The sequence below is a fragment of the Hippocampus zosterae genome, chromosome 1, assembly GCF_025434085.1.
Source record: "Hippocampus zosterae strain Florida chromosome 1, ASM2543408v3, whole genome shotgun sequence".
Classification (NCBI taxonomy): domain Eukaryota; kingdom Metazoa; phylum Chordata; class Actinopteri; order Syngnathiformes; family Syngnathidae; genus Hippocampus; species Hippocampus zosterae.
Genome location: NC_067451.1, coordinates 24,055,400 through 24,079,545, shown reverse-complemented (window position 1 = coordinate 24,079,545; position 24,146 = coordinate 24,055,400). Strand labels below are relative to the sequence as shown.

At 42.7% G+C, this 24,146-nt stretch overlaps 2 protein-coding genes and 1 long non-coding RNA gene across 6 annotated transcripts in view; all 3 read right to left on the bottom strand.

Moving 5' to 3' along the window:
- Positions 1 to 24,146, bottom strand: part of LOC127607715 (uncharacterized) — a 256,526-nt gene that overhangs the window by 207,922 nt on the left and 24,458 nt on the right. The gene's annotated exons all lie outside the window — the stretch shown is intronic.
- pcdh19 (protocadherin 19) overlaps positions 1 to 24,146 on the bottom strand; it is a 73,141-nt gene that overhangs the window by 38,730 nt on the left and 10,265 nt on the right. The window lies entirely within an intron of this gene.
- On the bottom strand, positions 9,547 to 16,984 carry LOC127608363 (uncharacterized). Its single transcript, XR_007964255.1, has 2 exons — positions 15,234 to 16,984; positions 9,547 to 14,017 (listed from the first exon to the last, which is right to left on the bottom strand). It is a non-coding gene; the product is annotated as an uncharacterized LOC127608363 (long non-coding RNA).

The following is a 24,146-nucleotide window of genomic DNA, read 5'->3' as shown; positions in this document are numbered from 1 at the left end:
AACAATTCATGATATGGACACATAATGAAATAAGCAATCAAAATGCCATTTCACAAAGTCGTACATTTGGGCAAACAACTCAAATTTGAGAGTAAAATATTAAATCCATTTCAAAAAGTCTCACAAAAACTTGGAGGTATATAATGCTCGACGTAACGCGAGACTCCAACAAATCCAGCAAGACTTCAGCGTTCCTCCCTCAAGCTAAATGTCAGATCACATCAAATAATGAATTCAGATTGTGTTAAAGGATATGAGGAACTGGATGCTGAAACTCCAAAAGGTCTAATAATTTGGCAACCACTTCACATTTTTTTCCAGGAAAGTACACCTGAAAAATTACACAAAAACTTTGCCGGCAATGCGTGAAACAGCGAGAGCAGCATTACTCTCGAGAAAGCAGTTTTGCTAGCATCAAAGATTGTGATTGGCATCTGCTTTTACGTTGGAAGCCAAAAAGACTTTGCACCCAAATATGTGCAAAACCCTGGCGATCAAGAATGTGTGACATTGCGTGAGACTTGAGCAAATCTCACTCCAGACTTTCTTTACTCGGGCTTGGTTCAGCGAGCGTCAAGGATTTACCTTGAATTTATTTGGAAATTATGAGGAAAATGTACAGTGGAACACACACACACACACACACACACACGCACACAAAACTCTTCAGCACATCTGGCAAGAGTTCACCATTCCTCACTCAAGTTTAAAAAAAATCTATTTTACTTCAATTATTTCCTATCGGATAAAATCACCTGGACAAATATTTCTCGTGGAATAGCATCACATGGCAATAAAATGTATTATATTCTCCTTAGTGTTGCAATTTACAAGCAAACACGCAAGTTAGAGACGAATATAAATGCAAATTTGCAAGCAAGCATGCCAGTGAGAGACTAATACAAAGACAAAGTGTGACTAACAAAACAAAACAATTTTAAAGACCAGACTGAACACATCTTGGCCGCAGTAGGATGGCATTTTCACTTTACACAACTTGAACAAATAAGTTATTTCTTCATCCGATTCAGTCACTCGCGAATTTCAAAACTGAAAAAAAAAAAGATTCTGTTACACAGCTCACACGTGGATTTGGCAAGCAGAAACAATCCTTCTTGCTGCAAAGTTGCAACATTGCTTGTTGAATCAAAGAATACAACAGAAAATGAGCACAGTCACCTTCGTCTCGAAACAAAAAAGGAGCAACCTTGTTGAGGCACTCATTCCGACGAAGGCGAAACACAGAAACACACCGCCTCCTCCCACGTTCGTGACCGACCTCAAATTGGAGGGCGTATCGATACGTCTTGCTGAGGGGGGTCAAGTTGCAGCCGAGTAGGAGGAAGATGAGAAGGAGGCCGCAAATGGCTCCTTAATCAGGTTGGACAATGTGTTGTTGTGATACGAGCGGCCCCGGTTTAGCGGCCAGAGCCACTCTATTCCCATAATTATTGTTCCGTTTCATCTGGAGGACTGCGGGGAGAAATGTGACTGGTCACTGTCACAAGGAGTAGGGAGGGAACTTGAGGGGGAGAGGAAATGGGAGACAGTTGACCTGCGGGACACAGGAGCATCACCCTCCACACGCTACCTCCTCCCTGTTTATTTATTAATTTATTTTTTTAGCCTTTGCATCTATTTCTAATAAAAGTGGGGTCACAGGGACAATGGACTGGCCTTTTGCCATCGAAAGAAAAAGCAATCTCCTTCGAAGATTTGATTTGCCTTCCTTGCAGCGCTGGAAGCACGGTCAGAAAAGAGTAAAGGTGGGCTGGGCGGTGCCGGATCTTCTACCAGTAATCACTCAACAAGCTCAGCAGATTTCACAAAAAGATAGCAAGGAGAAGAAAAGATAAAGACAAGATGTCATAGCTGCCTCACTCGATGATTTACCAAGGCGGCGGTGGCAAAACTGCAACGCTTAAGTTGAGGCAAACATGAGCAGATGGTGGAATAGGCACTAATAAGATGCTTAGAAAAAAATAAGGATGCATAAAAGGTGTCACCGCCAATCTGTTCAATTTATAGGTAGAGACATTTCTGCAGTGTTCTCTTTTGTCCGACCGTGACAATTTACAGTTTAAAAATAGAGCGGTGATAAAAGGGGACGTTGTGATGCTGATAAACAATCATTTGGCAGACGGCATCTCCGCATGGATGGGATGCTCGCATATAATTAACGTTATCACCATTAACCTATGTGTTGATAACACTGCAATGAAGGGTAGCTATTGGAAATGCAGATACCACTTTAGTATGAGTAAGGGTCTCTCGGTTGTTTACAAATAGACTATTAATACTTTATTAAAACCCGAAACCCTATAAAACAATAATAAACACCAATGACATGCTCACTATTAGGCACGTGTAAGTCCTTTGAAACATCAATATTATGGCTGACAAGAGTGAGTAATGACTCTACAGTTTACAAGTGTATTAATTGCAACAACAAACAACACTGAATCAGCGTATATAATGCATTTTCCAAGATTGTTCCTATTGCAGGGTAAACACAGATACCTTTGAACTGTAAGCATTAGGACACTATTTGGTAACAGTGTTGTGTATTTGAAAAAAGTAGAAAATCGCTTTCATGACTGGAAGAGCTACAAGAATTTAGTCAGCAAAAAAATATCCAAGCTCAAAGGTGCATTTAAAAAAAATCAAACAAGACCGATTCAATCAAAACACTTGAAATGTAGCTGTGGGTTTGTATGTCAGCACAAAGAGCCTGATTATTTTCTTAACAATTGGCAGGCAATATCATGGGATCTTATGGCATTTCCCAATATAGGGACTTTTAATTATTGACCTAGGATCTGTTTTTGATGCAAACGCCTCCCTGACTGCAACTAAGCTTAACTTTGAGTCTTAATGCACATTTTTGCAGAGACAGACACTCCCCCTCGTTGAGCTTTTCTTGTACAAAAATCCCCCGATTTGGCGGGAATGTGTTTCTAAAGAGGCGACCGGCTCACCCATAGGTCTGCCCCCGCCGCTGAGCCGCTGAGGCACATTGTGGTGACTCAAAGACAAAGATCCCCCCAAGTCAGTGAAGAGGGTTTAGATTCGGTTTACCCCAGACCGCTGAGCGACCATAACCCCCGGCATCCTTTGGCCACTCTTTCCCGGACACGGCAACTACCTTATTCCCGATAACAGAACTTCCCATAGATCCTTCGCCATTTGCTGGATTATAGATTCCTCTCTTCCTTGAGACAGGCCAGGACCCCAGAGGGAGGATCAGTGGCGAAAAAGTGTGGAAGAGCGCTTTAGGCCATAGCCATAGTTGCGGAAGAGATTACATTTTCTAGTTATGCTTGCAGCGGGGGGTCGGCCCTGATGAATACGCAACGTTATTACCTTTTAATATCAACAGGGCTCCCCACACGCTCAAATTATTTTCGATCAATTGTGACAGAGGGGTACACATGTGACAAACAACCTGCCACATTCGCAACATCATTTCACTCCATCACCCGCCAATTTAGTCCAAACCCAGCGGCCCCGTCGGGGAATCAATCATGCTACCAAAGTGAATTATTGTGGTAGAGAGATCGTGTTAAAAGTCAGCTCTTTTCTTTGGCTTGAAGAAGAATTGGGATCCAAAAAAACCCAAAAACAAACTAATGGTCATCACTTTGATAGAGGCGGTACATGTCGACTACTGTATTGTCTCAGCAAAGCAAATAATGGCCCCTCTCACACACAATGACACGGGTGCGAAAGCACAGCACCACTTCCCGCTCACATTTCCGTCTCTGACGTACCTGTCTGAAGGTGGACAAATCCTCACCACTACTGCCAGAGAGCCAATTGTGAAACTCGTAAAATGGACAAGAAAGGTGAAAGAAGTCAACCTTATTTTAACCTCCTATCATTGGTGATGTTTATTTGCCAGTGTTTCTCAGACAGAGGGATATTGAGGTGTCCATAGTGCGTCTTCACACATTCAGGTAATGTGTAACGATGTCAGGGGAAAGTGACAAGTGCTTTCATCACAAATGGTCACCATATTTTCCACACTAAAAGGCACACTGGATTATGAGGCGCACCTTCAATGAAAGGCCTAATTTGTCATTTTCTTCATATATTGGACACACTGGATTATAAAGCGCAATCTACAATGCATCAACTAGATGGAGTAACGCTACTTTACGTTCGACTCGAGAGGCGTTTATGACCGCCTCCGAAAAACGTAAATTAATGAAGTCGAATAGCAAGTCGAACGGAAGTTAGAGAAGGCATGGAGACGGACAAAGATGTACCTGTATTTGTTGAGACTGTGAAAACCATTAATAAAGTGTGCGTTTTAAAAATCAACACCACAGCTCTCCTTTTTTAGGAGCTGCAACAAAAACATATTTAATAAAGCAGCGACACGGTTCACTAAACCAACAGCGAGTTTTCACATTGTAAGCATGTCTCCAGCAAGGAGCCACCTTGGGGTCGACATATTACCATAATGACCATACACAAGGCACACCGGATTTTAAGGCGTGCTGTGAGCTTTTACGAAAATGGAAGACTTTTTGGTGCGGGAAATACGGTACATTGGTCATTCACCATTTAAGCCCACGGTACTGTAGGATTCCACACCACATTGGTAACTTATACTTACTTATACTCTTAGCTGGCTAGCGTGAAAGGGGTTTTTGGGACGGGCATTTAACCGAACCTCCTCAGTGAACTTTTCATGTAGCACAACTTCCCAAATTTGACATTTGTTCTTCTTTTTCAGACCAAACATTGCACCTGCATATTTTCGAGTCAAGTCGTGCACTCAGTTTTGCTGTTTCACCACTGATCAAAATTCAATTCCACATAATGGACAACATTTTTTACGATCACTTACGGTAATCGATTAATCAGTTACGACACCCATCTGTACCATCTATGGAAGGAAAAAGCCTGTGATGCCTACTTGTCCTTTTTACTGTCAGACTCAGACAATAATCCAGACTTGTCTCCATGTCACTCAGGCCTAGAGGCTCCATAGACGTCCAGTTGGAAGACATGTGATTAATTATACATACATTGATAGAAAGGGCATTCATTATTCATGTCTTTTAGAGCCATTTCCCTCCCTTTCAGAGTGATGAAAAGATCTTAAATAATAGGCCCCCCTCTGCAGACATCTGCATTCCAGTGTAGTCGAGCGACGCTTAAGCAGCTTATGTTTGTTGTCTTTCTGGGTGAGGAGGGGGTCGCCGCTCACCTCTGACATTTTTCCCCCAAAACTTTGGTGGCCATGTGACTTCCTGCGGTGGTTGTTTTGTGTTGCCTTTGTCCCGAGTGACAAGGCTGGTCGGCGTTAGTTGAATAGCGATCTTGGTACTGCGTCATCCAACTCCTGAAGCGGCGAAAGGGTTTCATTGAACACCTGTTCAGCATTCATGGATGCACGTGCCCATGGACTCAATCCATCTCAGAGTAAAAAGAAAGCATATCCTCCTGACTAGCAGTAGTTCAAATTTGTCCTCTGTAGAGGACATTTGTGAACCGAAATATCTCCCACCCAGTGCCTCCAATCACATTAACTCCCTTTGTTACTCTAAAGAGGACATTCAGTGCTTTCCAATGATACCAAATTTGTAGGGGTTAGAAAAAGTAAGAAAATGGCTTCCTTAAGTGCAAGCACTTTTTATGGGAAGAGGAAAAGTAATACTTTTTAATATTATTATTAATAAGTAATCAGTGCTGTTTCCTATGAGAAATCAGCTGAAGAATCCCCCCCCCCCCCCCCCTTCAGGACAGGTCTTTGGTGATTTCATTACATTTGGATCTCGGGCCAAAAAGTTTCAGTCATCTCATCCCTACCAGAAAAGGTGTAATTTGGCAAAGAGGAGGGAGGTTTGGAAGAAGGAAATGATGAGCTTTTCTTGAAAGGATTTGTGCTTCTGGCCCCTTGAGAATAAGCATTACTGCACACATAAAACAGTGAGCAGTCACTTTTTTTTTTTTTTGGGGTGGTGTGAGAATTATTGGATAGCGTTGAGTCCTCTCAGTTGTGCCCTACATTAGCCAGTGTTGTGGGGAGAGGAGTGCCACACTAATTTAGAGCATGACATATTCCCAAAGGTTTACACCCCTTGAGCCGGGACTTACAAACACACATTCAGAAAGAGTGTACCGGTATATTACGTAAACACTAGGAACAGAACAACAGCGTAACCTTTGCTGAGAGAAACGGTACAGAAATTATTAGTGTGTAATTAACCCAGGAAACCAGAAGGAGTTAAATTAGCCAAAAGAGAACTGATGAACCTTCCTCCTCACAACATGATGGAGAATAATTTTGTTTTCCTTTCGGCTGGATTGACTAGTTCTGCGGTCTATTTCTGTGCATTCACCCAAAAAAAAAAAAACAGAATGTGCTAACTATTCAGGTGTCAACAAGCAATATGGAATTGGAATGGCTTATGTGGATATTTAGCATGTATTTATGTGGTCGTAGTAACTACCAGAACAACACTCACGTATACGGCTGCTCCCAGTAACCTAAACTCAATAAATCTAAGCAATGAATAGCTCCTCGCACCATCATGTCCGTCCAGGAAACGACAACATTTTAGATTGCGCAAGACAGAGGATTCAATGTGATTACTGTAAACATTATTTCTTCAGAACCGGACATGAGGTCACACTTGAAAGTTGAACAGTTGAAGGAATGAGTTTTATGAGGAGTTATCATGCTCCACCCACGCGCAGTGACAATAACTTCCTTTTATTTAGCGATTTCCTCATCACCCATTTGTTTGGACATCTCATTCAGAACTGATTTTGTCCACATTTGGAAGAAGCCTGATTCTATGCCACAACCCAATTTTGCTACTTGGAGGCAAAAAAAAATGGTCAAAGGGTGCAGCGTAAATCTGGTATTAAAGGTGGGCAGCAGTCCCATCTTTCCCTGCATTGCCTTTCCCCCGTACTGTGACAAGGCATCTTTCCAGACATTGCAGTCCGATGGAGATTTTCAGCAGCTCATTACAGACAGCCAAGACTCAGCCAGCGGATGCAGTCGCTCACAGATGGATTGAGTTGGTCTGTTTATTGACATGCCTTAATCTGACACTGGGTAAAGGGAATTAGTCACCGCCTCTAGACATACTCCAGCCTCACGAACCACTACGGCAAATTGGGAGGCAGCGCCTAGGATACAAGCAGAACTTCATCAGCATTCATTAATCCCACCACCCCAGGCCATTCTCGCAAAAAAATCATGTTTACATGATGGGGCTCAGGTGAAAGGGTGACATAGCTTTTAAAGGGTCCGTGCTATAATGTCTGTATGTGCTAGCTGTTTAACCCAGTGTTTTTTTAAATGTATTTTTTTGTTTGATCCATGACCCAAAAGGGTCTCCAACCCTTTTGGGTCATGGGACGCGTTACAGGGGAGAAATGCACTGGTATTTATCATTGCTGGCCGACGAGTGCTGCTTTCATCACTCTTTTGAGTAATTTTTATGACCACTCTCATTATTGTTTTTTTTTATTAATAACCAGTGTTTAATTTCTGCGAAGAAGCAGACAACATGAATTGAAACGTTTTATTTTTATTTATTTATTACATGAAAGGGGATATGAGCCGGGTCCTTTTCTTTGAATGATGCCGAATGAAGCATGATAAAGCTAGACGTGTCATTCGATCATATCAGAGCTTCTAAATAGCCGTTAGGGTAGAAATTAGTTGCTTCAATGTGTTTATTTAAGTGATTTACTCCATTTGTATGAACCTTTCTGATTTAACATAATCATTGTGTACAAATTATTTTGCAGAGCCCCAAATAACAACCCGCAGACCCACAGTGTCCGCGGCCCCCAAGTTTGAGAACCTTGTTTTATATAACAGCAAAACAGGGCCACGGCTATCAGTGATCCGGATAAGCAGCTACCAAGCTATGATTCTGATCTTGTTTGTAAGTAAATCAATGAGGTGCACATCTGTTTAGTCATCTCCAGCGATGGTTTTACTAGGCAGCTGTCAGAGTATTAGCTGCTTTCTCACCATCGCCGCATCTGTAAATCCAGCTTCTTAACAGGATCGGGCACTTTCCTAAGGAAATAACATCCTTTGCTATGCTTTACCGAAATACAGTGGGTGAAAGAACAAATAAAGAGGGAGGGAATAAACAATGTGTATTCCCCGTGAGTCAGGAGGGGAATATCGCAACAGGAATCTGCAGTGAAACATGTGTTGACCCAAACACACACACACACACACACACACACACACACAGTCACAGAGGGAATGAAAACTGGAGCAGTTGTCTCCATCAGGGAAAGGCAACCTAGCAGCATGCAAGCAGGGGGCCGCTGAAAGAGAAAGAGAGGGGCCAGATGCAGTTGGCTTGACCCCTAGTGGGGGAAGTGATTGTCTGTTTGTTTGTGTGTGTGTGTGTGTGTGTGTGTGTGTGTGTGTGTGTGTGTGTGTGTGTGTGTGTGTGTGTGTGTGTGTGTGTGTGTGTGTGTGTGCATGGTGAGGCGGGGGGATTAACTGAATTGACTTCATTTAATTGAATTTGTATTTTGCCCGACTTTGGGGGGCTAACTGACAAGGGTTGTGCAAAACAGCAACAGACGGTGAATCTGCGCCTCTTTCCCCCTGCGGTGCATCGACGGGGGGAAGCCGAGGTGCTGCTGTCTTACCGCACACACATACACAAACACGTATCTTGTTTCCCTGTAATTATGTCTCCATTATGAAGTCTAATCTATCCCATTGAAATTCATCTTTCCACCTTTCCACAGCTTTGATTTCTTAAAATAATGTCCTTTTTAATCCTTTTGCTCCACCACCCTAAACAACATGTAGTAATTTTGGGTGCTTATCAAAAGCACCGATCCGTGTGTGCTCGTGTTTGTATGTCAGTGCGTGTACTAAGCCGTTATCTTGCAAGAACATATCTCCGTGCTGGATGTTTATCTGGGCTGATTGGAAGAGTTTGCCTTGTCCCAGCGTCAGCATAGACAATATTATCTGTTGTTTTTCATCATTTCATTTCTCTCAGGCCCCCATAGTTTGTTCATCGATGGAAGAGAAATCCCTTTAGTCACCCCCAGGTGTCTAATGTACTTTTACTTGTAATCTGTGAGTTTAATAAATCAAATGGGGGAGGAAACAATCCGTACACAATCGAATGCTTCAACTCCCTTTTGTACTGCAGCAAGGGCGAGGCATGGCTGTCACTATTAGGCAGAGGAGAAACAGCTGCAGCGAGCAAGAACACAACAAACACAACACGCCTTCCTCTTGACGGCTTTAAAAAAATAGCGCAGGGCTCGGCTATCAAGCCGCCATCCTTTGTAATGCGGGCAGTCTAAGCAGTACTGTACTTTTTATCACAAACAAATTATTCCAGTTGTTTTTGATTACATAGTACACGATCTAAGATGGTCATGAAAGTCAAGATGTAGCCACAGCCTTAGGAAAATGAAGCCGAATGGCCTAGACAAGGTGTCAGAAACCCACAGCAGCTTGAAACAAATCATTCGAAGTTTTTTGTCCACCCCCCCCCCACCCGCCCCCCCCCACCCTCCCGCACACAAGCGGGCTACTAGAGAAACAAAATGTAAAAAGAAATTAATATATTTTTGTTTGGGGCCATTTCGGACTAAAATATGGCAAAACCTTAATATGGAAAAGGAATGGAGTGCGCTTTCATATTTGAGAAAAGTTAGCATCTGAATATATCTGGATGAAACTGTGAAACTTCAGAGTCTTTTATTTTTTTTTTTTTATTTTTTTTTTTTTTTACTTTTGCAAAAGTAACAGGTTGTGCACATGAATAAATGACAATGATTACAACTCTATAGTTTTTTGGGGGGAGGGTTGGTGGGGGGTTTCACGTTTACTTGTAAATCATGCCAAACCATATTTGTTTAAAGTTGGTCAAAGTTACCCTAGATGACAAAATTAATCCATCGACATGTCGACATCAACTTCTTAATCTTTTTTGGAAAAAAATGTTTTGCTCATCCTGTATTTCTCAAAAGTAAGAAGGAGCATGATTTACTTGAATTACGTACGGGGGTTTAGCTTTAACTCTCCTGATGTTCCGTTTGGTTATTTTGTTCTTCTGTTTAAAAAGCCAGTTTGTGTGAAATGCACACTTTCATCACACAGTATAAATTAGGCTCAGTGTAAACTGAGCAAGGCCCCCCCCCCCCTGGCTTGCAAAATTAGCACATTGGTATATCCACAGTAAGCATTTTTTTATGCTCACACTTCACAAAAAGTAACAGCGAGTGTAGATTATTTAGTAAAAAACAGTTCTTAGCTCTGAGCTTTAACTGCACTGTCATTGCATGTTGTTATTATGTGCAAATATCTATATATATATTGCGCGTCGTCCCGCACGCGGTCTGTCCTTCCGTCTGTCCCTTTTCAAAACGTACCGACTTCACCGCGCCGCTGCGCGCCGCCACTGCGCCGCTCAGGCAGTGGCTCACTACGATCGCGCGGGCATCTTAGCGAAAAAATATTGTCTACCCACAAGCATTGCAATGAAATTGTTAGTTATTTAGTAGAGCTAAACATCTCTTTATTTTCGCGATAAGCAATGAAGATGAACAAAAAGTTCAACCAACCAACAACACTTTTGTGGGCCGAAGGCCCACCTTACCAGCCTTCCGCCGGAACTAGCTGATGAGCCGCCCGGAGGGCGACGAACCACCACCTTACCAGCCTTCCGCAGGAACCAGCTAGTACTGTATATATCGGGTTCTCTTGCTAATTCACTTGAAAAAACACTAAAGAATTCAGTGACAAAGTTAAACAAGTTTTTGGTGTTTGTGCATATTTCTTATTTGCTCTTCATAAAAATGTAACACGCTTCCTGAGTTCCTAAATTGGCGAGTTGACTTGACCCCAAAGAGGTTTAGCACTAAGCTCCAACTTGAGAAACTTTCTGTTTCACCAGGTGTCCTTTTAAACAAGGCAATTATCGTACCATAAATCAGTAATCACACACCACTGGGAATTGATCTTAAAATTGAACACCGCATGCCTTTTTGGGGTGAGGCGTTAATGGCCCATTCCTACAGGAGAATGCAGAAATGAAAATGTGAGTCACAACATCTTATTTTGTCTTAATGCAGAGGACAGAACTGCCTGTTCAAGACTATCTGATGCTCTCTAGAAATCATCTTTTTTTCCCTTCCCTCCCCCCAGCCCCTATCAAAAGATGTTACCGTGCCAAATGTCAGGGAGAGAGAGCGAGAAGGGAGAGGGGGGGGGGGGGGGGTCTGCAAGAGAAGTAATCTCCATCTCCTTTCTGATCACAAGTGGAATAATTGGAAACCTCTTAGGCTCATTACACAAGTTGCCCGCCAGCCAAAAGATAGCTCCAGCTGCCCCTCTCCATTCATGTCGAAGCTTTGATAAATACTGCTTTCTCCAGTAACAACTCTTCATAAGATGCAATGACAAGAGGTCCTATATTAAAGGGTGATGCCTTTTTTTTGAAAGGGGAGATATAGCTTTCAACATGCACAGTCAAACATCAGTCAAAGGAGTGAGTGAAAAGAGGCTTAAAAACAAGAGAGGTGATAAGGATGGCTTGTTAACAATGAACCCTGTGACTGATCTGCTCAGTGCTGCTATCAAAACTATGTTTGTCATGAATATGATTCTAATTACTATTACTGTGTTACCCAAATTAACCTTAGCGGCGGCTTTAAATCACCTGCTCTGAAGGCAGGCCAGTCATGCCTATGAAGAACGGCGCCAATGTCCCATCAGATAAATCCAGTCTAATTAGCCGTGTGCATTACAGGGCCTATCTGCTGCAAATAATTAGAGCTACTGTAGCAAAGGTCATGCAAAACTATTTAGAGAGGATGCGGACTGCATGGATAATATAATACAAAGGGGAGGGGGCGATAGGATGGCATTCTTCTTCTTTGCCACCTTTGAGAGCTACTTTTCAAATCGATTTAATTGCACGGTGCATCGCTGAACTCCTATTGACACAAAAACTATAGGGTGTGTGTATCTTTGGAGGTGAGATCGCTGCCCCCACTCTCACCTCGTGGTTGCGTCTGATAATTAGCGGCCGTCTAATGTGTTTGAGGTAACCCTTTAAGTCCCATTGTTAATTGTGAAGGAGCGAGGAGGTTTGTTGCGCCAACCGCAAGCACGGCTTAATGAGCTGAGACAGAAACGATGAGGCCGAGGTAACAAGTCCCTCCGCCGAGGTGCCTCCATTTCGCCGCCACCCTCACCTCCCCGTGTGGTTTTGGCAGTACCGTATTTTCACGACTATAAGGCGCCATTAAAAGTCTTAAATTTTCTCCAAAATGGACAGGACGCCTTATGGTGCGGAGCGTCCTTTATATGCGCTGAGTTCCAAAATCTGACTGACAGCCGACACGCTGTTTATATAGAGAAAAGGCGGAAGTGACTGTGGCCAGGCATGCGGGAAAGAAGTCGGCCAATCAGGGATGGGTGGGCGTTTATATATACATATATGGAGAGGGAGAGAGAGGACAGGCAAGTTAGTCCGCCAATGGTGAAGGGTGGGCGTGTAAGTGGACGCCTCAAGCCAGTACCAACACTTGTATACAGTGTGGCAATGTGCATTGTTGCAAAACAACTCCGGTTTTGGTTTCTAAGAACCCCTGAAAATAAATTCGACAAAAAGACACGCCTACGAAGCTCAGTTCAAACTTAAAGCCACCGGTTATGCTTTTGGCATGCGTGCCCATCTCACAGCAGCGGTGAAAAAAAACAAGTCAAGCAAATGAACTCTGAGCTTGCCGTTATTCCCGGAGGCTTGACTAAAGAACTCCAACCGCTGGACATCGGCATCAACCGGGCGTTCAAAGTAAAGTTGCAAACGGCATGGGAACAATGGATGATCTGTGGCAAACACAACTTTACAGAGAGTGAGAGGCAGCGCTTGGCGAGTTACGCCACAATACGCAACAACGAGAGGGAACGCGGCGTTTTTGATGGATTACGGTACTTGCACAATTGTTCAATTCTTTCTACACACACACGCGCTGCCACCATGTTTCGCTCTGTTCTTTACTTTCAAATGTGGGAAAGCTTCACACGAGAGAAATGTTGACTTTGCTGTTGCTACTCCTTCTTTCCGCTCGGCAATGCGTAGCAACTCACACTAGCATGTGATGCATTCAATGACAACTGAGATGTGCAGTCCTCTGCTTCTGATACAGAGGATGAGGACTTTGATGGATTTCTGGGTGATGATTGATCGAAAAACGTGAGAACATTGTACGATGGCTAAATAAAATACACCCGAACTCAGTTCTGCTTTCGTTGCCTTTTTAAAAACGTGTTTTTATCTTATCTGTATGTCTTGGCATGCTACCGTATGCTTCAAGCTAACGTGTTAGACTGCGCGCATGCATGCCGTATGTTTAAGCTGGCGTATGTTTTACCACTGTAAAACTGCGGCCATTGGTACGGTGCGTCCTGTGTATGTGTAAAATACAGAAATGTCACCCATTAATGAGACTGCGGCCATTAGTACGATGCGTCGAATAGTCGTGAAAATACGGTATTTTAACTCCTAGGTGCCTCCCGAGGGCTCAGGGTTTTACGGGCGGAATGCGCAAGGAATTCAGTCACCTTGTCACCATTGCACCTCCGACAAAATAGGCAACAGCCTCACACTTACACAAGTATCTCAAGCAACACATCACCTTATGTGTGCTAGATCGGTGTCTACTCACTGTTGTAAGCATAAAAATCTGAAAATCTGTACCAAACTTGCCATTTTTATTCACTTATTAAAATGATGGAAAGCATTATTTCTCACCGATACATAAAAACAGAGCACGGAGTTAATTGGGGGCATTTTAATTTTACACATTGTACAATTACGACAGTTAGGGTGTAACTGCCAACAGCACCTGTACAGTTAATAAACACATCCACTTTGAACATTTAACAAATTTCCATCCTGCAAGTTCTTGCCTGTGCAAGTCATTCACTGACAGGGACAGGGACAGTACAACAGAAACCATGTAACACAGCTCCAGAAACTCACTTCTATAGGGCTGTTCACACGGCAAGATTTGGTCCGGTGCTGCACCGGGGCTGCCCCAGTAGAGCGTTCACACGTGCAAATTAGCTCCGGGGTAGCCCCGGAAAAGAGCTTATACCGGACTAAATTTGACCTACCTCAGGGAGGTGGGTCAAATATTTGCTCCGGGGCAAATGCTCGTTTGCGAGGCAGCACCGGTGTAAATGTGCACGTGTGAACGCAACTGGGTTAAATTAGCTCCAGAGCAAATGCTTGTGAAGAGTACGTATGGCGAGAATGCGTTGCTTTCGTGCTCTGTCGGACTTCCGTAATGTGTTGATTCATAACGACACAAGACTTGGCTAGTAACATATTTCCTTTTGTAGGAGACTGGACTGTCTCGGAGTTGTTTGTTCCTTTGTTGTTTGTTCACAACCCCCCCCCCCCCATAGAATTTATTTTGTGATTTCCTCTCTTGATTTTCTGTTTGGCGCAATAGTGTTTGCTTTTCTGAGTGTCATTGAAGTCATCATTCATTTACGTTTTCTTGGGCGGTCACTCTCGAGCAGAAGGCACGGAAACCGAGAAGGAGAAGGACGTGCCGGTCCAGTCGTCGCTTGAGTTGTGTATATACATTCATTCATTCATTCATCTTCCGAGCCGCTTGATCCTCACTAGGGTCGCAGGGGGTGACGGAGCCTATCCCAGCTGTCTTTGGGCAGTAGGCGGGGGACACCCTGAATCGGTTGCCAGCCAATCGCAGGGCACACAGAAACGAACAACCATTCGCACTCACACTCACACCTAGGGACAAATTAGAGTGTTCAATCAGCCTGCCACGCATGTTTTTGGAATGTGGGAGGAAACCGGAGCACCCGGAGAAAACCCACGCAGGCCCGGGGAGAACATGCAAACTCCACACAGGGAGGCCGGAGCTGGAATCGAACCCGGTACCTCCGCACTGTGAAGCCGACATGCTAACCACTGGGCTACCGGGCCGCCTGTGTATATACAGTACATTTTAAAAAGAACCAACACGACAGCTAGTTTGTTTTCTGTTGTTTTGCTCCGATGCAGAAACTGCCGTGTGAACGTAAGTGGGGCAGCCCTGAGACTGTACCGGGGCTGCCCCGCTCATCGGCTTTGTACGTGTGAACGCTCCACACAATTTGCTGTGGTGCAAAATATCCCGCAACGAACTCTCGGTGCAGCACCGGAGCAAATGTGTTCCGTGTGAACGGCCCTTATATGTGTGTCAATCAATGTGTGCTCATAAAGCCTATACGAGCTCAAGCTGTGCTCACTGCTGGGGTCACTGCACTCAAGTTCAACTAAGATGAACTTTGAAATTAGTCTTTGGAGCACTGTAATTGCTTCAGCTGCTTTGGTGGGATGTACAATGAATCAACGCTCTTTTGGGAGGTGGAGCATTGGCCTCACTAACCTAACTAAGAAAACAACTAAGTACTGTATATCTTATTGGGAGCATTTGTAGATATTCATCCATCGGTTTTCTAAAGCGCTGGGCCCCATCCTACCTGACTTTGGGTAAGGATTAGTTGCCAGTCACTCACAGGCCACACCTATGAACAACTTCATGACTTCAATTGTCTAAAGAAACGTGTTTTGGGGATGTAGGAGGAATCCAGAGTCACAGTGAAAATGTATGAAAATAACCATAGACGTGCTGACCACTATTCTAACGAGCTGCCAATGCCCAGAAACTACCCATAAAAAGTTGATCCCCCACACCCCACCTCCCCGACAATTTCAGTGCATGTACAGAAGTAATATCATACATTCAAGAATATAGTCAATTTCTCTCAAGACAACAAAAAGTTATTTGACAGCAAAGCTAAACGTGAGCAAATTGGTTAATTTCTTTTCAATGCAGCTCTGATCAGTTTGTCGCATGCTTTGATCAATCCTGTAGTTTTTCCAGCAGACTCCACTGTGGTGTTACTAAACCAGTTAAAGGCACACACCAAGCTCAACAGGACATCACATTTTATCCTCTTCCAGTCTGTTGAAAAACAATAAATGAAATTCACTTGGATGGGTGGGAGTGGAAGCATATGCGTTTGTGTCTGTTGGTGTGTGAGGAGTGGGTGGGGTGGTTTAAAAACGGCAAATTGTGATTACCATTGATCTCGTTTGTCAGATGCCTAATCTCTGACTCATCTCCACCCCGGCCACATTGGGTGACGCCGAAGAGCCTTCCCCCGCTTCATTAAATCCCAAACAAGCGTTGAGGGAAGCAGCAATAAACAGGCCCTTATCCTTTTAAAGACACTCCCGTAATCCGACTGTAGTGGGAGGAGGGAAGGGGCTTCATCCTTGAGAGATTTTGTCTGGATTAGAGCTAGTCCCCCAAATTAAACCAAAAGTGTCTCTTTCCCCCATTCTCTAATGCAAACTGGGTGACTGGCTTCCTACCAGGATACAAGATGGATGCTTAGAATTGGAAAAATGTTCTCGTTCAGCCAACATACTTTAATTCTGACCGTTTAGCAATGCCCAGAGTGTCTTGCATACTTCATATACCTGATTCTATTTGCCAACCAGCTGAGCCTCACACAAGGTCCTCGAGCCAAGCTACCCTCTCCCCGTTAACACGACTTCCCATGGCAAAAACAAGGCCAAATCTGCAGCTTAGAGGCTCAAATAATCATCAGTGAGTAGCGTACAAATCAAAAGTCCAAACACCACAACCATGTTGTTTGTCCCCGATCGCTCTAGTTCTCCATTTTGTGTGCTTTCAAAGTAGGCGACCACGCATGAATATGGATAAGGCATGTTTTTATAATAACACATTCAGATATTGGCGACTAGACAATATGAGGATTTCTACAGTAAATTGGACACAAATGCGCGCTTGTCGTGGGGATTTCTGGCCAATACTGGTGCCAACAGTTAGAAAGCAGGCTGTGAGCAGCACAGCAGCCAGCGAGAACACATTAAATATATACTGTATGTTAAATGTTTTCGTATTTCATGTTTTTTTCCTTTTAAGGTTATCAACCCAATATATATATATATATATATATATATATATATATATATATATATATATATATATATATATATATATATATATATATATACATACACACACACAGGTATATTTTTTAAACAACACAAGGACGTGTAAGGGTGGCCCAGTGGTTAACGTGTCGATCTTGTGGGTTCAATCCGAGCTGCGGCCTCCATGTGTGGAGTTTGCATGTTCTCCCCGGGCCTTCTTGGGTTTTCTCCAGGTACTCCGGTTCCTCCCACATTCCAAAAACATGCTGGCTGATTGAACACTGTAAATTGTCCCTAGGTGAGAGTGAGAGAGTGAGAGTGTGAGCGTGGATGATTGTTCGTCTCTGTGTGCCCTGCGATTGGCTGGCAACCGGTTCAGGGTGACCCCCGCCTACTGCCCGACGATGGCTGAGACAGGCTCCAGCACGCCCCTTGTCCCTTGTGAGGATAAAGCGGTTCAGAAAATGGATGAATGGATGAACAAGGACGTGTAAATTGACTACCAGTAAACACATTCCTTATCCATACACATACCCCCGAATGGGATCAACTATATAAAAAAACCTGAATAAAATTAAAACTATGATGGTACAATATGTGTGAGAAAATGCTCTCCCAAAAAGAAAATAATTAATAATACAAGTTATGTATTTTTTCAAAAGTATTTTTCAGACAATCAGCCATTTACTGATGATAATATTAGCTTGCAGCAAACCTGTCTAATACATTTTGGTTCGCCCTGATGCGTTTTTGTTAATTAGGCAAAACAAGGATTTGTAACTTGGTCATACTCCTGATCGTGAACAGGAATATGCGGTATAGAAAAGAGATGGATCGACATGGTCGGAAAGTATGGTAGCACAACTGCTGGTTGAACATAATTGTCTGAAAATGCTTTATTTTGACGTAAATATTCAACTTTAATGTGCATTTTTGACAATGAGGGACAACTGGCATGTCAAATATTTCACAACAGTTTCTTTTTCAGCATATTAACTTCAAATGGTTACCTTGTTGTCTGTTGTGTGTTTAAGAGGGAGGAATTTGACAATAAAGTTGTGCTTGATACTTGAGCAATTTTGGGACCCTTAACAGTATCTGACAGCTAAGCCTTGCCTTTCATGAAGCATTGTTCACTTGTAAAGCCCTGATTCCGACACGTGGTACTGTTTAGTTCACAGTTGGGTAAAACCTAATTAAGCTTGCATTTCCGTCTGCCACGTGAATAGCATTCATAGCATTGCTATTGTTCATGAGTCAAGGTTCATGAATGCAGTCAAATAAATTACCATACGAAATGAATTTGTATAGCAGCTGGTACCAAAATTAAAGCATATCCAAAAGTGACACTTTTTGCCGGATATCTTGGAACCACTTCCAATGCCGAAAACATGATTCAAAATGTTACAATGCCCACACCCAACGAGAGTTAACAGAGCTCGATGATGACCTTCCTGCTTTGGTCACGAAAGGAACCTACATTGCTAAAGCCCAGGGATTATAAAAGGAGGCTTTTTTTAAAAAGGGGCACCGCCGCTCTACCTTTCTAACGGGAGCAAGGAGCAGATCTCAGGTGGAACTAAAGAAGTTAGCGTGGAAAATAGACGACACTTAAAGCCACCTTGGTGAGGCCAAGTGCTTTTCGTTCATTAAGTTGTCTGTCTGGGCTGTGCTATGTCAAACGTTGGATGTGAGGAGAGAGTCAAAATGCGGCAGCCCATTGTGCGCCACGACCTGAATATTACTTCCTAATGCCGAAAGCGAGCCGCGTGAGGAGGCGCAGTCATTATCAATTTCAAAGCAAAGCAGTCATAACTATTATCATTAGTGGTGTTTTCATCCTCTGTATCTTCCTGAGCCCAGAACGAGATGATCTCATCTATTCCTGGCACACATTCCTGTCTTCGCAACTTGACCTGGTATTACTCAAACAAAGAAATGGATTCTCATACCTCTTCAAGCTGCCATTGGGTGTAAATAATACGCCTAGGCCCTTTTCTGGAAACCTTTAATCCCAGGAACACTAGCCTGGGCCGAAAGCTGCATATCTGCGTGTGAATGCAAAAATGCAAAGCACTCTTTAATGGAAAGGTGAGACTTTCAAACAACAAATCCCTGACACCAGACATCAGCAAAATTCTCTCCCAGAGCCTTCATTGTGCTACTTAATTCTTAATGTCATCTCAGAGCTCCTCCGCTTTATGTCAGGCTCAATCACACCGACTGCTCTGAGATTTGCACACATCATGAATAAGAATAGCAGCTAAACACACAGAGGGGTGGGGCAACAACAGCTGAGGGAGAAGTGATAAAGGAAGGGGATAACAGGGGTGATGGCGTCAGGTGGGGGGGTGAAAAAAAATGGCAACCACACAGAGCAGACGGAACGTGAGGCTTCCACACTCAGTCATAGCCCATTAGGCTGGCTGGCTGCAAGTGCTGCAGCTCATTACATGCTCCACCTCTGTTGTGTGGATTCACAATGCACAATTACGCCACCCCGCTGCTCCAATGGACACGTCACCCTGCGCCTCTGAGGCAGCTGATTTCTGCCACCGCTACAGTCAAAACCTCCATATATTAGTCCCTGATGCAAATGCAGGCTCATGTCTTGAAACAAAAACACCATTTGAATGTTCTCAAATGAAATGAAGGGTCTCTGCACCAGTGGAGCGAACAAAACAACTGTTCTGTTTGCTACTTCAGTGCCACTTTTTTAATACTTTCTTCTTACTCTTAAAAAGCATGAATAACCAGCCACAATAGCAGTGCCGTGGCAAAGCGCGACAGCATATCTTCAGTTGGATTTCTTCCACTCGTTTCGGCAAATTGTTTGACAAGTCTCCGTGCTTACTATTCTACAATAATGCATGCAGAAATTGACATTTAATCTGATGGAGGGAAATGCTAACTAACATCTTCCCGTTACCTCCTTGTTTCAAGCTTCAGCAAAAAGGTCACTCTTCCCTGGTGTCAGAGCTGGTTGCTCGAGGAACTTTCCGTTCACAGCAAGTATTATATATGTGCCTGCGCCCGTACGTTGTGGAAAACAAGTCATTAGACCTTCCATCCATCCATTTTCTAATGCGTTTATCCTCATGAGGGTCGCGGGCGTGCTGTAGCCTATCCCCGCTTTTTTCGGGCAATAGGCGGGATACACCCTGAACCAGTTGCCAGCCAATCGCAGGGCACTCAGAGACGAACAGCCATCCGCGCTCACATTTACACCTTGGGACAATTTAGAGTGTGCCATGCATGTTTTTGGAATGTGGGAGGAAACCGAAGAACCCGGAGAAAACCCAGGCAGGCATAAGAGCTAACAAAGTGCTTTACTCCAGTTAACATAAAACAACAAACACAACAAACAAACACACAATGACACAACACATAACATATGACACGGACAAACATTTATAAATTCAATTCATGGATGTCATTTGTTTCTTGTTTGTCTTGACTTTTTTAAAATCTGAAATAAAGAGACCTGCTGCTTATTTGGCAATATTAGAAGAGATTAATTGGTGCAGAAATTGGAAAATAATAATTATGAAAAAACAAAAACACTGTACGGATTGCAAACACATTCCTCCCAGATCAAATCTTTGGGTTCGTGTTTTTAAATATGCAAGCTGACCTTTTCTCCCTGACACAAATGTAGGACATTCTCAGAGGCTACACCAAGGCCCATTGCTGGAATATGAGCTATTTCTTTGTCCGTAATATCCTACTTGAGTCAGAAGTTTTCTTGAAAGCTTAATAAACCTTTGTGAGAAACAATGCTGATAATTATGCGCTTGATGGTAAACATTTGCATATTCATGTGCTCTGGTGGGACTTGAGACAGTCCGGTGATTTCCTTGAAAGGAAACACAATGTGGCATATTTATGTCTGAGAGTTTAATTTGAGAAATTAAAAGCGGGAGTGGGGCGGGTGGAAAAAAACGCCACTGGATACTCATTTAAATGGATAATTACGTCCATGCAGCATCGCTTGCGGGGCTTAACAAGGTGCGTAATGATGTCCTGTTCCCCAGTGATAAACATCAACACGATGTCCATTTCCTTCACTCCATTTAGCCTTCTCCAAATTACATGTGGACCCATCAACCTCGGTCCAAAGTTCTTGTTGCCTTACTTGCGTTCGCATCCACTAAAAATCTTGAGAGGGATTCATGCTGCTGTGTCATGACTCTGCAATGAATCCCTTTTTTTATGATGTATAATACAAAATATGTCCTAATTTTCCTCCTTTTCAGTGCTTTTGAACAAAGCTGGATAAAAAGTAGATGATTATGGCAACTACCTTGTGTCTGCTGAATAAGATATATTGTCACACACAGTGTAAAATCCACTTAAGCCACTATCCGCACTTCATCTGTGAGGCACTGAAGTAATATTTATCTAAGACAAATGTACATTTGTCATGCATTTTCCCAAAAGCTAGTCATAAAAAATTACCAAAGTTGTCACCAATATAGACAACATTTTACCCGTAGTTAGTTAACAAAGGTGACAAAGCAAAGGCTATTCAACAAAACAAAATACCAAATGATTTCCAAAGTTGGTTTATATCATACACAAAACTGTTACTGACGTTTAGTTGCCAAATGCTACCAATAGTGTTACCGAAACTTATATGCCAAACTTGACCAAAGGTTACAATAACCAATAATGCTACCAAAAGGTTTCCGTAGCTTCCAAAAATATTTACAAAGAATCCATAATGTCACCTTAAGTCACTTACCAACGTCACCCAAAATGTTACCAAAATATCGCCAAAGTTTAGTTGTCTAAAGTTAGCAAAAATATTTCAAAATTTATTTACCATTGTAACCAAAAATGGTACCAAAAGTGACAAAAATGAACTTGGAGTGAACCCGGGCACTAAACAAATAAACACGAAACAGTAATCTTCTGAGCTGCGCTAAAAACATGTTTCACGTGCAAAATCATTGACTTTGTATCACACAAATTAATCTCCACTGTTCTTTGAGCCCTGAGAGCTGCATGTCAGTTGCACACCTTTTTTTCTACGCTGCACCTGACTTTCCAACCACAAGTCCTCAACATCCACATGAAGGGCTGCACCGCTGTCGGGCTCTGACTGTGGAAGCAGTGCAACAGAAGAATTAGCAGTCTGTGTGTGTGTGTGTGTGTTTCCGTTTGTGTGTATGGAACCACGGCCAAACTCATTTAGAGAGGGCACTAAGTGCATCTCTGTCACCCACTGTTCATTCATTTCTGATGGTCGGAGCTTTGTTCTGCCTTCTAAACCCTGACACTTGAAAAATAGTGTTGCCTTTCTCAAATATCAGCCTTGAAATCAACTAATATAATGAACAGGATCATTCAGCAATCAATGAAGAGGACTCACTGAAGCTTTTGTTTTCTTTTCGCGATGGGATGTTTGAGGGTGGTCGATGAAACTCTTCTTTAAGTGGGAGGAGACAGAAAAGGCTGCCTCACAAACATTTGATAACAGCGTACACGCCAGTCGGAAAAAAAGCAGTATCCCTTTGCTTGGTCAATGATTTGAGTGAACATTGGGTTTTAAAAAGATAAGATATCCTTTATTTGTTTATTTGGCTTTTTTAGGCTTGTTGAGGTAATAAGCAAAATGTACATATTTTTTTCTCAGCCCATGAATGGGACAATAAGGTTGTTTTAAAATGTCAAAGTCAGAAATATTGAGCGAATACATGTGTAGGTATTATTGCAATTTACAGTAATATAATACCTAAAGCAGTATGAAGCACACCTGAAGTAAACCACATATTCTGAATGACACTGCTCTAAAGTGCTGTGCAACACAGCATAACAGCCAACATTTATCACTAAGCGTATATTAAACCCAAAATTACAAGTACAGTAATATTAAAAGGCCACTCTAAATGTAGGATCATTATGATGCCCGATTATTGACAATGCCTCTCCTTCCCAAATCAGCCTCTACGATGTAAATGATAATGTCACAGCTCATGTTTCAAATAAAGGAGACAATCCATAGGAGATGTTTTGTGTGAGGGATTTGTGTGTGTGTGTGTGTGTGCGCGTGCGCACATGTGTTTTCATCACAAATATAGGCCACCTGCAATAATGCGAATGATGGCAACACATCTGCCTCTCGCTCATTATGACATGTTTGGCTGTAGCCATGCATCTTGGTGTAATGTTGAGAATCTGTTATAATGTAGGCACCAGATTTGTTCACATAATGAATGCCATGACATACAGTAGGAGCCAGGTAAACAGTTTTTATTTTATCACAATCAATCGGTGAGAAAACCATTGATAACAATAAAAATGTACCTAATAAATGTGCTTATAGTATACACTACTGGATTTTCATTGACAAATGTGCTATCACATTTATAAAATCTATACCTATATACTTGTGCTTATACATTAATTTGAGGTTTTGATGTTCAGTGTACATTATATTGAGTATATTAGGACTCAAAGTGTGCGCTACCTAATAACTGCATAATTCAGGGGTGCCCAAACCTTTTGGATCGAAGATCTACTTTTCGATCAACTAACCTCCCGGGATCTACCCTTACCAATACGCGCGCACACACACACACGCACACGCACACGCACGCCATGATGAGAAACAGCCTGAAACGGAGGCATGCGATGCACTTTTGCAGCCTGTTAACTATCGTAGCTCACACATACCGTTTTAAAGAGCTTCCCTGGGCCCTCCAAGATTCCTATTCTTTGCCCGTGCCCTCGGTGAATTGTACACGAAGCAAACTCTGAATGAGAATAATGACGATAAAAGATAGAGCGCAACAGTTCTGATCACAAGCTGCACTTGCAGACTGCTTAGAGCTCACAACTTCCGGTGACGTAATCACGCGCCACCGTAAATTCAATATTTACCTGCTTTATTTTATTTTTTTAATGTTTTTTTTGGTGAAAATGAGACTGATAAGATGATTAGGGTGCAGTGTACATTAACACAAATATATATATATTACTAACATGTACAAAGACACACAAATGGTTGTTTGTTTTTTTCTCCTCGACACTCCTAGGATCTATATGGGACCTGTCTTAGAGCTACCGGTAGATCGGGATCGGCCTAATTGGTACCCTTGGCATAATTCAATCCAATGTGTATCT